This window comes from Sparus aurata, chromosome 6 (genome assembly GCF_900880675.1).
Source record: "Sparus aurata chromosome 6, fSpaAur1.1, whole genome shotgun sequence".
Classification (NCBI taxonomy): Eukaryota; Metazoa; Chordata; class Actinopteri; order Spariformes; family Sparidae; genus Sparus; species Sparus aurata.
The window spans coordinates 20746247-20759296 of record NC_044192.1 but is presented as its reverse complement, the minus strand read 5'-3'; the positions used below and the strand labels follow the sequence as shown (position 1 = coordinate 20759296).

The following is a 13050-nucleotide window of genomic DNA, read 5'->3' as shown; positions in this document are numbered from 1 at the left end:
GATGTTCCTCACAATGTTTCTTATAGATTATGGTGAAGTCAATCACACGGTGTTAAAAGAAAGAGACACAGAGACACAAAGATAGATTTCTTTAAAGTCTTTTTAAAAACAACCGATAGAGAGGAAATCACCAGAGCGATTGCTGACTGCAGCAGACATCGATATGTTTGCTCAGTTAGCCGTGCAGCAAGCAATCCAAAGTGGGAGCTCAGAGCACCGAGGGAACGTTGGTGATGACACTTTTCACAGGAGCTTTTAACCAGGATGGGCTGTGGCTGGCAGGTTAGCATGTTTACTTCAGCAGGAGTCTCTGCAACACTAAACATAGACGTCATAATGTCGACACTGTTAATCCGTCACATTCTGTCATTAACTTAAGTTAATTTTCAAATGTTTTCAGCGAAAAATCTTATGTATTGCACCTGTAAAGATAAGCTTTGGTGAAAATAAGGAGCATGGTCTGGAAGTTCATCTCTCTCTGTCCGATATCTCACGACAAGAAACTCAAACCTGCTATAACATGGTAATTTGTTTTTAGCATACATGCACATAACACTCAGTGCATACATACACATTTATACAGATACATAACATTGTATGTATACATATTTATATAGGTCAAAATATGTTATTTATGTACATAAACATACATATTTGTATGGGCAACATAAATGTCGGTAAATGAAATTGTTCCACTTTGGTCAGGTTCCATAATTGGATTGTACTGTTCCGTATGCAGAGACAGCATTTAAACACCAGCAGCCAGAGGCACAAGGAGGCTGCCAGACTGACTAACAGTAATTAAACCTAAACTTGATACATAACCCAACACCTGAAAGCTCACATGGACGAACAGTCAACAACAGGATTCAATTAACACAACCTGCAGTCTCTCACTGTGAAGCATCCCGTCTACCATGCTCGACAGGCTGGATTAAATAAAGCTTCGGGTTACGGCTGCAGCGACCGGATCACCTTGCATCGGTTTAATGATGTTGCTGACAAGTTTAGGTGCATCGGTACAGTAAACAGAGCGGACTGTTTTTTTAACATTTCCCTTTTTGAGTCTATCAACCCAACACAAAAGCAATTTGTATATGAGGGTTTAGGAAAAGGTTATGTGGCTGAGGGAAAATGTCAGCAGGAGAGGAGGCAGATGGGTGAGAGAGATACCCATTGTTCTCCAGAAATGTCTCACTCAATAGCTTCTGCTCTTTAACAAATAGAGTGAGAGACGAAAAGCAAACATGGGAGCTCTGTTTATATCACGCCGGCTGCCTCCACTTCTTCATTTCGCAGCTCGAAATACAGAGTGGAGCTGTGTGCCCCTTTGCATTTAAAGAAGAAAGCATTGAATCTACTCGGTGCACATTTGAAAACACACTTCACAGCTGCTCCTCTGAAAGGTGTGAGGAGGTCGAGATCTTCAAGCACCCCCCCACACACACACACAGAGAGAGCCTGTGATGTAAGGTTCCTGAGGAGAGTCCCGCTGTGGTTTCTGGAGATATAATGCAGCTTTCTTGAGGTCAGGGTGAGTGGGTGTGAGGTGACAGGTTTTTATCCCCGAAGTCACCACCTTTAATGATTTCCCCGCACAGGGAGATAAGATGTTTCCTTTGCTTCGTTTTGATCTCCTCACCTTCTCGCTCATCCGTGTGGACCGAAAAAAAAAAAAAAGAGCAGCTGTTGCGTCAGGGATGGGTCGGCCTCTTAGCAGAACCATCCACTGAGAGAGGAACAGTCACGGGGAGTTCAGTTTGATTCCTGGATCAATTTGTCCGCCCACTCTCCTTCATTCTTATGGAACAGAATTACCGATTAAAAACAAAGGCAATCAATAATGACAACAAGCAGCACAAACCTGGACATAGAGTTTGTTTTTCTTTACCAACAACCCCAGCATGAATTACAGCACAGAGTGAAGTGGAAACTGCCAGAGAGGGAGAGCTTGTTGTGGCGTCTCTTAACCGGTGTTTGCGCAAAGAGACGTAGAAGGACAAGGCAGAAGAGGTGTGGTTGTTAATATCATCCTAATGAGCCACAGCTCTCGAGGAGGGATGAAGCCACCTCACTGTGACATCTAGCACAGCCCCACCAGATTTTCTACCTTAGCGCTGTAATGGCACTTCTATCCCAAGGGACTTCTATAAATAAATACTCTGTCACACACACATTCACATGCAAAAACACACATGCACGCACATTTTCCCATCCCCTTCCTCTGGCCTTCTTCCAAACACGTTTTCTTCTCAGCCTGTAATTCTCCCACTCATTCTCCCTACGAAGCACTCACACACACATATATATCCTTAAATAGACACATTGATGTTGTAATTTCGTTGATTGTTTGTGACGGGCTGGAACCCTTTTATTGGACTACATCAAATTGTTTGGCAGTCTTCTAATTTCCCAACAGCAGACTGTCAGACTCGCAAGTATGTTCCTGATTCATCACAGGGTACCGGAGAGGTGTTCTTTCAGACAGAGCGAGACAGACAGACAGAGGGAGTGAGTGTGATTGGTGTCGGTGGTGATGAACAGTGGTCAGAAGGTTCTTGTGCGTGAGGCACTCAGTGCTATTGTGGAAAATCCAACCCGAGTCCTTCACGAAGAAATCCACAGTCAGGATCCACTCAATCCACTCACGTACGACCAATAAAAATGTATTAATACACGTACATTCCGTCAAATTTTGACTCAGAACCCCTTTTAATATGTTGGTAAATATATCGAATCACTTTCTTGTTAAGAGTTAGATGAGAAAACGACACCACACCACCACACCACTGTGTGCATGCTACTGGTTTGATTTTGTGGCAACCAACTGAACTGGCATTTGTCAGGTGTAGCATTAGGTGGAGAGAACTAGCAGCATGTGAGTAGTGAGCAGGACCTCCCAGGAAAGTCAATTAGCTCAACTCCAGAGGTGGTGCGGTGCTTATGTCTTGTTATGATGTGATCAAAGTGAGAGTTGTGCACATAGTGCCACAACACTTCACACATTATTTTGATGTTAAACTTTATAAGACGATACGTTAAGGACTCTCTTAGGACACTAAATGACATTAGTGTAGAAGAGACTAATGCTCATTTGTTGTAATTTGATTCAGTGGTGCCGTAGATGAGCCATACGAGACTCAGGAGATCACCTTAGTCGTGCTTGACTCTGTGTTTGCCAGGATGACACCACAGAGGCAGTCCCTCAGGCGCACATCCTGGAAATTGACAATGACATTCGGTATAACTGTCCAGTCAAAGACCTTGTATCAAACTAGTTTTGAAAAATGTCAAATCTGCCAAACTCTCATTGATAGGGGGATTTTCTTACCTTTGGACAGAGCCAAAGTAGTTACTTTCCCCTGTTTTTCAGTGTTAATGCTAAGCTACTATAACATGCTGGAGCGAGCTCAATATTTAATGGACAGCTTTTAGTGTTATTGCTCTTCTCATCTAACTCTCTGCATAAAAGCAAATAACCTTACTTCCTTAAAATGTTTTACTATTTTAACTAAGGATTAACCAATGATGTCCTCCATTTCTAATTCAAGGATTAGAGATGGAGATTGTTTGTACTTGTTACCTAATAGGTTGCTGTAATTGGTACCTAATGGTTGCACTTGATAGCACAGAACAAACAGACCTCTGAAGAATCTCCGAGCCCGGAAACGATTTTCCACAGAAAGCCAGCTGAAGAGCCAAAGAGCAGACAGTAAGAGGAGGTTTCAGAGCAGCAGAGGCACTGCCGCTGTGCACTCAGACCTCTCAGGAGGTAACGCCAGGTATTAGATGAGAGTAAAACGAATAATAGGCTCTTCATGTGCTGAATTATTTTTCTAAATCATAAATTCCCGACATGGCTTAAGATCTGTTACTTAAAAATAGAGATGCACAGACACATTACAACACCTGTCTGCATGAAAGACTGCATTGCATGACTGTTTGTCTGCAGTGTGTTTACAGTAGCACATACTGTATGTGGGTGTGTGTGTTTATCATTCGTCTTGTCTGAGGGAGTGCAAGTGAGAGAGAGAGAGAGAGAGAGAGAGAGAGAGAGATGTGACGTGGAAGAGAAAAGCTTTTCTAGGTCAACGCACTGAAAGAATTGCAGCCGATTTTGCTTCTATTTAAAACTGAATATAAGGACATACTTTCTGTGTCTTTTAAAAAAAGACGAGTCTGCTGCGGAGATGTTAGTAGAGCACGCCTGGGTTCTTATGCCAATCAGCTGTGCATTTCATCTGTCAGGAGGCAGAGTTTACTGTAAGTCGTCATCGAGGGACGCAAATGGGACAACAGATGCACCGCCGGGCCTGTCAGACAACCCATACAGCGACACAGAGACGAACAAGTGAGAGGAGAGAAAGTCAGTTTAAAATATGTGTGAACATATGGTGATGTGAGACAGGATCAAAGGCCACATCCTTGTGGCATTTGTATGCTAATATTGATGTAATTATGTGAGACTCCTGTGGTGTGCTGACTGAGAAGAGACTAGTGCTCATTTGTTGTAATTTGATTCAGTGTGCCGTAGACGAGCCATACAAGACTCAGGAGATCACCTTAGTCGTGCTTGACTCTGTGTTTGCCAGGATGACACCACAGAGGCAGTCCCTCAGGCGCACATCCTCAGGTAGCTTACCTGAGACCCTGTGGCCACCCAGCACATCAAATGATTGACACATGCAGGTATCCCTCATTAAAAAGGACCTCACAAAGGTCCCACACACACATCTGTCCATAGCATACCGCACTGCGTTACAGTAAGAACCAGTGTAGCTGATAGTCTGGCAGTGCAGAGTGGGTGGATTGTGTGAGTTTCAATCACTATATCCCACTAATCTCCAGGCAGCAGTCCCAGGAGTGCCTGTTCTCCCCAGTCTCAGCCTCAGCCTACTCGCTGCTCTCATTTCTCTCACTCCTTCCTCCGCCTACCAGACACCAGCCACAAGCACATCACCTTACTGCTGTCTGGTGCGAGATATAGGCCATGGAGACATGAAGGCGTGTTGGTCTTGGGTGGGCAACACAGGGGAGAAGAGGATGTAGGTCGCAGGTCGAGGTTAAGTAATCATGAAAGGTGAGCAACGCAAAATAACATCCGGTTCGTGGGTCTGTTACTCGCTAGAAATGTTAATGATATTATCAACACACTGACTGCCGCTCCTATGCATTATATTCTTCTCCCACGTGTTCCTCACTTTCTTTCCCTTTCCACTTTGAGTCGACACGGTCGCGCGATATGCATCTAGAGCTGCCAGTTTAAGCTCATAATTGTTGGAAATTCACAGCTCGCTGGACGCCTCATCCTGTCCATGACGCCGATCTCTCAAACCGCGTCAGGCAAGCTCCTTCTCCCATGAGAGGAGAGGCTGCGAGTCGATGGGTCGTGTGTAAACTGAGCAGCTTGATGTAAATTGAAAGGGTTAGCGATCTTGGGGAAACCTGACTCCTCCGATGTTACATGAACACAGTCGTGGTTCCAGATGCAGCTCTCTGAGAACAGAAACATAAACTCAGCTGGGACAGTTTGGAGAGTCTCAGTGTGCGAGCGTGTGAACGGCCGAAGCTCAGCACAGTGAGACAAAGAACAGTTACATTCGCTAGCTTATGGGTGGAAGAAGTGATTGATTAATTGATGCACGCTAAGCCCTGCCCTCGACTTACTGTTACAGCTGTCAAGCTTTCCTTTCTTGCATGGCATATTCATGCTTGAAATTCTTCAACGGTGGTAGACAAAAGAATTTATCTAATTTCTACCTAGCAACCATTGACTTTATAGGATAAGACAGCTGTTTGCTATCATAACATAATTTATCCGTTGTAGTCAGCTAGCTAGTTTAGCAAACATTAGCTTGATGAACTGGTTGAAAAAGCCATCCCCAGCTGGCTCATTTGTAAAGTTTTAAAACAAGAATTCCTTCTGGAGTTCTTGAAATTGATGGATACCTATGTAGTGTTAAAAAGAGGAGGCTAAGCTAACAGGTCCCAGGCTAGCATGTCGGTTATAAGACGTGGAAATAAAGAAAGAAACGTTGTTCTTGTACCACAGAAGCATGAACAGTGCTAGTATTATTTACAACGAAAAATACGTTGGTTTTAATGTTAGGCTATTTGACTGCTTAGCTTACGTTTTTGCTAGCTCTTCACTTTTAATGTCACAAGGGAAAATACTTTTTGGACTATGTTCGTATGTACTGTAGAGCCAGTAACGTTAGCCCAAACTCTCGTGAAAGGGAATCAAAGTTTCAACAACAAGTCAAGAACAGAGCCTTTTTTTTTACATAACATGTAACCACACAAAGTGACCTGTTCATTAATTCCTACAGAAAGAGTATAGTCTTCTTTTTGAACAGCCATGCTTATTTTAGAGTAGAGTGTCTGATAGGATTTTTAAATGCACCCTAATTATTTGGTAGGCCAATCTATTTAGCCATTTAGCCATCTATTTAATTCCTCCCTTCAACTTCTGCTGTCATGTTTTTAGCGTTGGAGGCGAAAGAAAAAACAAAAGCTGCCATCCTCCAAACTCATTAAATTCACATGTGGAGAGATCCAAGTTTGCCTCATAATGGATACTACTGTCATGTAGCAACTATAGCCTATAGTAATACATATATTATACCTATAGTAGAAGCTAGTTTGCGTTGCATGTTATGTAAATAGGACTTTTGATTAACATTTGCTGTGTCTCAATTCAAGGTCTGCATCCTTCAAAGGACCCGGCCTTTGAAGTCTTTCAAGGCAAGTCATTCGGAGTTAACCGCGTCAACTGTTGTTAAATGGGACGGTCTAGCCTTTGGAGCATTTCCTGGTTGGGTCACCAGATGTTTTACCCTAACGTCACGATTTCTGCCGCCCAGGCCCGTGAAAGTGACCGTCTACGCCAATGTCACCATTTTCTCCCTTTCTTTTTTTCTTTTTCGGGCGCGCAAAGAATCTTGGGATATGTGAGGCCACAAAGGATAGTAGCGGTGCATCCTCCAAAAAGAGGGAAAAGAAGGCCGCATTTGTGGGCTGCATTTGGAAGAGCCTTCAAATTGGGACAGCCTTTGCGCAGTGTTGTGACGCAATTGGCCTTCAAATGTGGCCTCCGAAGGATGCAGACCCTGAATTGAGACACACAAATGACAGATATCCTCTGTCTTTTCCATTTAAAATTGGTGATGAAGACAGCATTTCCAAGTTATTTGATTATATTATGTAATTCAGTTCCTGCTGTGGTTAGCACAGTGTGTTTGCAGCCGGGGAGAGCTTTGAGAAAATGCGCCGAGGATGCTGCTCATTAGAGCCTCTTCATCAACCCTCTGCCCAGCTCAAAATCAGTATTAAACGGAAATGCCAGGGGCTTTCCCCTTGAACCCTTAGCTCTGTAGATAATGCCAACAACAGTGTTGCCAAATCTCTAAGGATTTAGTTTTTAATCTTAGTTTGATCTGCAGCTCTCAGAATCTAATGCCAAAAAGTGATTACAGAGATACTTGGCAGTTCTTGTTGTGAAAGATCAGTGTGAACAAAGGGGAAGAGATTTGGTAAATTGGTATATAGCATTCTGAACAGATGTGTAAATAACACATTTTTTCAAATCAGTGCAACTTAAGAATATAGATGAATTAATTAGGCTACTTAAAAGGTGCATGATGTAGTTTTGGAGAAGACAATTTTAATCAGATTCATTTCATTTCATTTGGCGGACCTGCCACCTCTCCAGCTTCAAACAGCGTTCTGGAGTCTTTATTTTCCCCTGAGAACAGCTTGTTTACCCAGTTCTGGAAAAAATACATATCTCTGAGTTTGTATTATTACCTCATTATTATTGTAAATACTAACATTCTGAGTTTTAATTTATTATCCAAAACTACATACCAAACACACCTGTTGGGAAACTAAGAGATGGTTCAGATGATGTGGTGTAAGCAAACATTTCAATGATTTAAGAGTAACTGCAAAAATAGAAGTGATTAGGCTCCAATGGTTTGGAAGTTCCCATGGAAAGAGAGGGAGATGAATGAGAGGGTTTGGGAATAGCGTAAGAGAGGGAGGGGGAAGATGGCTGGTTAAAAGACCATTGAGAAATATACTGCAGGCGTGTGATGTGGCCGAATATAGGCCTCATCTTCAATAATGCTCAGAGAGGATCCAAAATGGGACTGTGTCATTATATCGATCCCTGCTGAATGGTCTTTTCACTTGCACCCTCCAGTAATATCTTAGCGATATCTCTTCCACTGAGTGGATGCTTGTCAAAATGCTTGCAGCTTTGAAATCCGTCTCTCTTAATACATTAACCGATACAGAAGTTGTTTGGCAGGTCACCAGCTGCACTAGCCGCCGCTGAGGCAGATTAGTAGTGGGAAGGACAACAGCTGCAAATTAAAACAGCTGCCTGATTGATTTCTTTCATAAAGGGAGGAACTGTGACTGCCCATTGGGCAGGCAATCAAGTGCTGTTGCTCTGCCTAAAGTAAGATTTGATCTGTGGCTGGGACTGTGTGAGGCAGGGGTCTGGGAGTGAGGCGGTGAGAATCATCTTGAAGGGCTGGTGAAAAATCATTTGCAACAAAAATGTTCTCTTGAGTGTAGTGGGGGTCAGGAGCGGCAGAGAGAGAATGGTTAAGTGTGTTTTAATCTGAGGTCAGCATCTCCATGTATGGCAGGGATTGGCTGGGCCAGGGTGCTTGACTGTCGGCCAGTTTACAGCAGGCTGGATGGATATAGGTAGTGTGTGGAGCATCAAGTACCAGTCTGACATGTGTTTAGCCTTTTTTTCAGCGAGTGCTGCACACCTCTTGAACTTCGTGCCTGGGAAACTAAAGTGAGAAGACAGAATTGTGTGAACGGTGTTGTTTTTTTTGTTTTTTCATCCTGATTTTGTCTGGCACAGTCAGATTGCACCTCCTTAACTCTGAACAGACTCATGGCTCGCTCTCTCTCTCTCTGCCTCGGATGGCAGCAGCATTAAACACGTCCTTTTATAATTTAGGGTTTTGTTCCACTTGCAAATCATCGTCACTGTCACTCCCGCTTTATACAAGTGGGACGCATGGCCATTCCAGACTGGAAATCAGCAGTGTGCTACAGTCCATAATGGCTTTGTGCCAGCTGCTGACAATCTGCAGACATATCTCATTCCAGCCGTATTATGATGGCAAGATGTAGTCTCTACACGGGCTGCATTATATACAACCCATATTTGATATCGCTACATTATTGTGTGCACTCTTTGAGAAAACAATCTGCAATTAGTTTGTACTTTAAGGAGCACAAGTCCAGCCTGTGGCAATGTCAACAATGTGTCTGAAGACGTATATTAGAGCTTTATTTATGTTACAAGCAAGTTTGCCAGTTGGACTCTTTGTGAGGCTCATTTCAAGGATTATTTAATTCATTTGTTCATGGAGATTTTTGTTTTTCCCCACAGTAATTAAGGCTTTTTAGCTTGATGTGAGTGTTTTTGCCCTTCGCTGCTTACATAACATGGTACTATGAAGCCTTTTGCATTGTTAGTAATATTTCAGGGCAATAAAAATGTATTTCGAGTACTCAACCTTGTCGAGTACCACAGCACTGACTGAGCGTACAATTAAGAAATGCAGTGGGGCTGAAAACAAGACAGACATAGTTCATGGCACATATGCATATGAAAACACGTGTCTCTGTCTGTCTGTCTGTGTAGTTTAAAGCTGCAACATACATTTTTTTTTTCAATAAATCCATCAATTGTTTAGTCTATAAAATGTGGCCAAAAGTTTCAGTTCACAGTTGTTTCAGCTCCAGTTTGGCAGGAGATTTAAGTTTTTTCTTACCAACAAATAAGCACTTACTTGTCAGACATGGGGCCTCATTTCTATAAAAATATTCTTAGATTTAGTCTTAACATAATTTCCAATGGGGGCACCCTCAGTCGATACAGGTACAGAGGAATTGTCCTGTCCGCAGCGGCCCAGCGTTTGTCATCCTCCTTTTCTCTTATCCTGAATCCTGTCAATTTTTGGCTTTTCTGTCAAAGTAAACCACGATAAAGGCAAAGAAAATAATAATGATAATTTAAAAAGATCAATTCCAACGGTGTGCTTAAGTTTGATTCATAAAAGATGTTGAGCATAAAAAACCTTGCTTGTAACTTAAACACCTGTGAATCTCTTATCAACTTAAATTGACAGCACCTGCATGGTGCTTTCAACTTGTATAATGCAGCACTAATGAGTTGGACCCAAAGAGAAAATCAAACGTTTTGGAGGACGAGATTACAGCTACAGCCCAGGAGATCAAAGCCAGACACCACATATTATTCGGTGGAGTAAATAGTGGGTTTATGAGCAAAGCCACACACACTGTTTGTGTGTTACTGCTGCATATTTTTCACAAAGCTCATTTCAAAAGGCAACCACAGGCTTGTACACTTATGGATCCCAAACTGCAACATCCATAAATAACCAGCAGGGAAGTCGCTTGAGTCGAGTCTTGGCACAGAGATAAAATCATTTCTACGTCGAAGTTTTTTTATCTGCTTAAGTTATACTGTGGTTCAAAATTCATCCTTTGTTTTATAGATGAGGCCCCAGTTGTTCCCGTCGTTAATGTAGATGAGATTGACTGTGGGCTTCAGAGAGATATGAAAGGAGCCTGTCAAATAAACTTCAAATAGGCCAAAAGGGAAGTGTAGCATCTACTGAAGCCCGGCTCTCGCTCACCAGAAATCTTCACCGTAAACCAGCGATCAGCACTGATGTGTTCTCTCCTGTGCGGCTCGGTGGGATCGCATGTCCCCTTGCCTCTGTTTTCTGTGTCCTGTTTTTGTGAATGTCTTGCTGCATCTGTTATGCAAATGCCAAAAAGCCTCATGTAACCATGGCAACTATCAGCTGAGCCGCGCGCCAAGGTGCCGCAGTCTCCCCATGCAGAGATCTATGAACGCTGCGCTGCTGAGTGCCAGTTCATGTGTACTTGTATGTCCGTGTTAATGTATATGTGTGAGAGAGGAAAAGGGGAGAGGGGTAAAGCCCGTCCCGTCCTTTCCTCCTCCATCACCACAACATGACAATTAATCCTGCTGCTTTCTGCATTGATGGATCTCGCCGCAGTTTCGGATCAATGGTGTGCAGACACTGGTCGAGTGGTTTACACAGGCCGCACACAGCTGCCTGTCACTGTTTGCATTCGCCATATGTTGTGACAGACAGCTGGACAGCTTTTCTGTCTCATTACAATCTCTGTCCACTCTTATTAGAGCGTGACTGATGGCCACGTGGCCCTGAAATCTCCCGCTCTCACATTGCAATGTAAACAGGGACACACAATGCGATGTATAGCTGGCTGTAAGTAGAGCGCGTATTGAAAGGGGCTCCACGTTGTAATGAAAGTTTCTGTTTTTTTGTCTCTCAGGCCTCGTGAGCTCAGAGTGAAATGTTCATCTTTTTAAAGGTTAGATCCCTCTAAAGTGTTGTTGTGCTAAATGTCAGACTCTCGGGTTCTTTCTTTCTTCTCTCACCAGGTAGAGTTGAGAGAGGGAAAGCTAATTGACTTTTCTTGCTCTGTTTCAGATCACACAACTACATTTAACATTCCATTGAGGTGTTTAAGGAAATAGGTCACTTTTAAACTTTGTTTTTTTTTTTTCTTTTTCGCCTGTTGCCTGAGGGACCTTTAGTGCCTGTACATCTCCGCTGCATACATTATACACCATGCGCTGCACTTCAAACAGCTTTTTTTCTCTTTTTCTTCTCTCTCTCCATCTCTCCTCTCTTGCCTCGTTCTCCGGAGCACAGAGCAGCTGGACAGGCAAGAGGAGAGCAGGCAGACATTTAGCGGTGTGACACCGATGTAGGAGACGTATTGCACAGAAAGATAAACACACACACACACACACCTCCACACATGCAGAGCTGTGGTCATCAGTGGTCGGCGGCAGGAAGTCCCTCGCTCTGCCCTTCCACTCCTACTGAATCATTTAGGAGGAGACTCTGGTACATAGCAGGTGTTTCACTTCTACGGGATGAAAAATAGATGGTTTTACGTTACACATCGCCTCTGTGCTAATGTGTGAGGAATATTCTTAGAATTGATTTTCCATGTGTCAAGTCTAACTTGGGCATTTAACGTGGCTCTGCTGAAGAAAATTTAAATGTATCGATGAGTTTTTCATCCCATTTATGGCTTTTGGACAATTCACTTGCAGCAATAAATAAATAAATAAATAACTGTTGTCTGAAGGACCGAATCTTAAGTTGAGATCTGCCATGCTGCTCCACCGGGGTTTTGGATATTAAGTGCTGTGTCAGCTGAATGCTTAACTCTCCGCGGGAGATGCTGAAGTGCTTTTAAAACAAGACTGTGGGCCATTTCAGTCTTGTGCATTCTGTTTCCTCGTTACAGTTGGTTAGACGAAGCAAAGGGTGCTGGATGGAGCTCAGTGCGTTTGCCATCTGGCATTACAACTTGCCACTTGCTGTCATCCATCACTTACACTGAAGTATCATCCCATTCAGACAGAGAAGAAAATGACCGACACATGCACTCATCTAGGCGTAAACATAAAGGAAATGGTGCAGGGGATTCTGGCGGCGCAGCATTTTTTCATAATTGCAACCTGGTTTGTTTGTTGTCATGGCTACACTGTGGCAGGCCAGGCCCACCGGGACCAGTTAAGATAATTTTAGCTTTGATGCATTAGGAATTTCACAGGTACATACAGATACATACAGAGAGGTGAGATGTGACAGACCGGAGCCTCTCCACTGCAAGAAAAACACAGAAGGCTGCTGCTGAAGGGTCGATCAACAATCACCTCAGCCCAAATGACAATTCATCAATGCAAAGATGACTAAGCAGTCGTCACTCATGATGATTTAATGCAGAAAGTCTCATATTTGTCACCATTAACAAAATGACAAGGCCATGACTTTTAAGTTCACACCTAATAGATCATCAGTTAAGGAACATTATTTCACAGTTACATGAATGGAAATGCGCCCAAATAAGCTGTAATCCAGTTCGGCTGTCTAAAACTTTTTTTTTCCAGACATTTGCTCTGCTGAATATTTGCTCCGT

At 43.1% G+C, this 13050-nt stretch overlaps 1 protein-coding gene and 1 long non-coding RNA gene across 4 annotated transcripts in view; one reads left to right on the top strand and one right to left on the bottom strand.

Moving 5' to 3' along the window:
• LOC115584070 (potassium voltage-gated channel subfamily B member 1-like) overlaps window positions 1-13050 on the top strand; it is a 40526-nt gene that overhangs the window by 14130 nt on the left and 13346 nt on the right. The window lies entirely within an intron of this gene.
• Window positions 83-500, bottom strand: LOC115584071 (uncharacterized). The gene is made up of 2 exons (XR_003984480.1): window positions 423-500; window positions 83-318 (listed from the first exon to the last, which is right to left on the bottom strand). It is a non-coding gene; the product is annotated as an uncharacterized LOC115584071 (long non-coding RNA).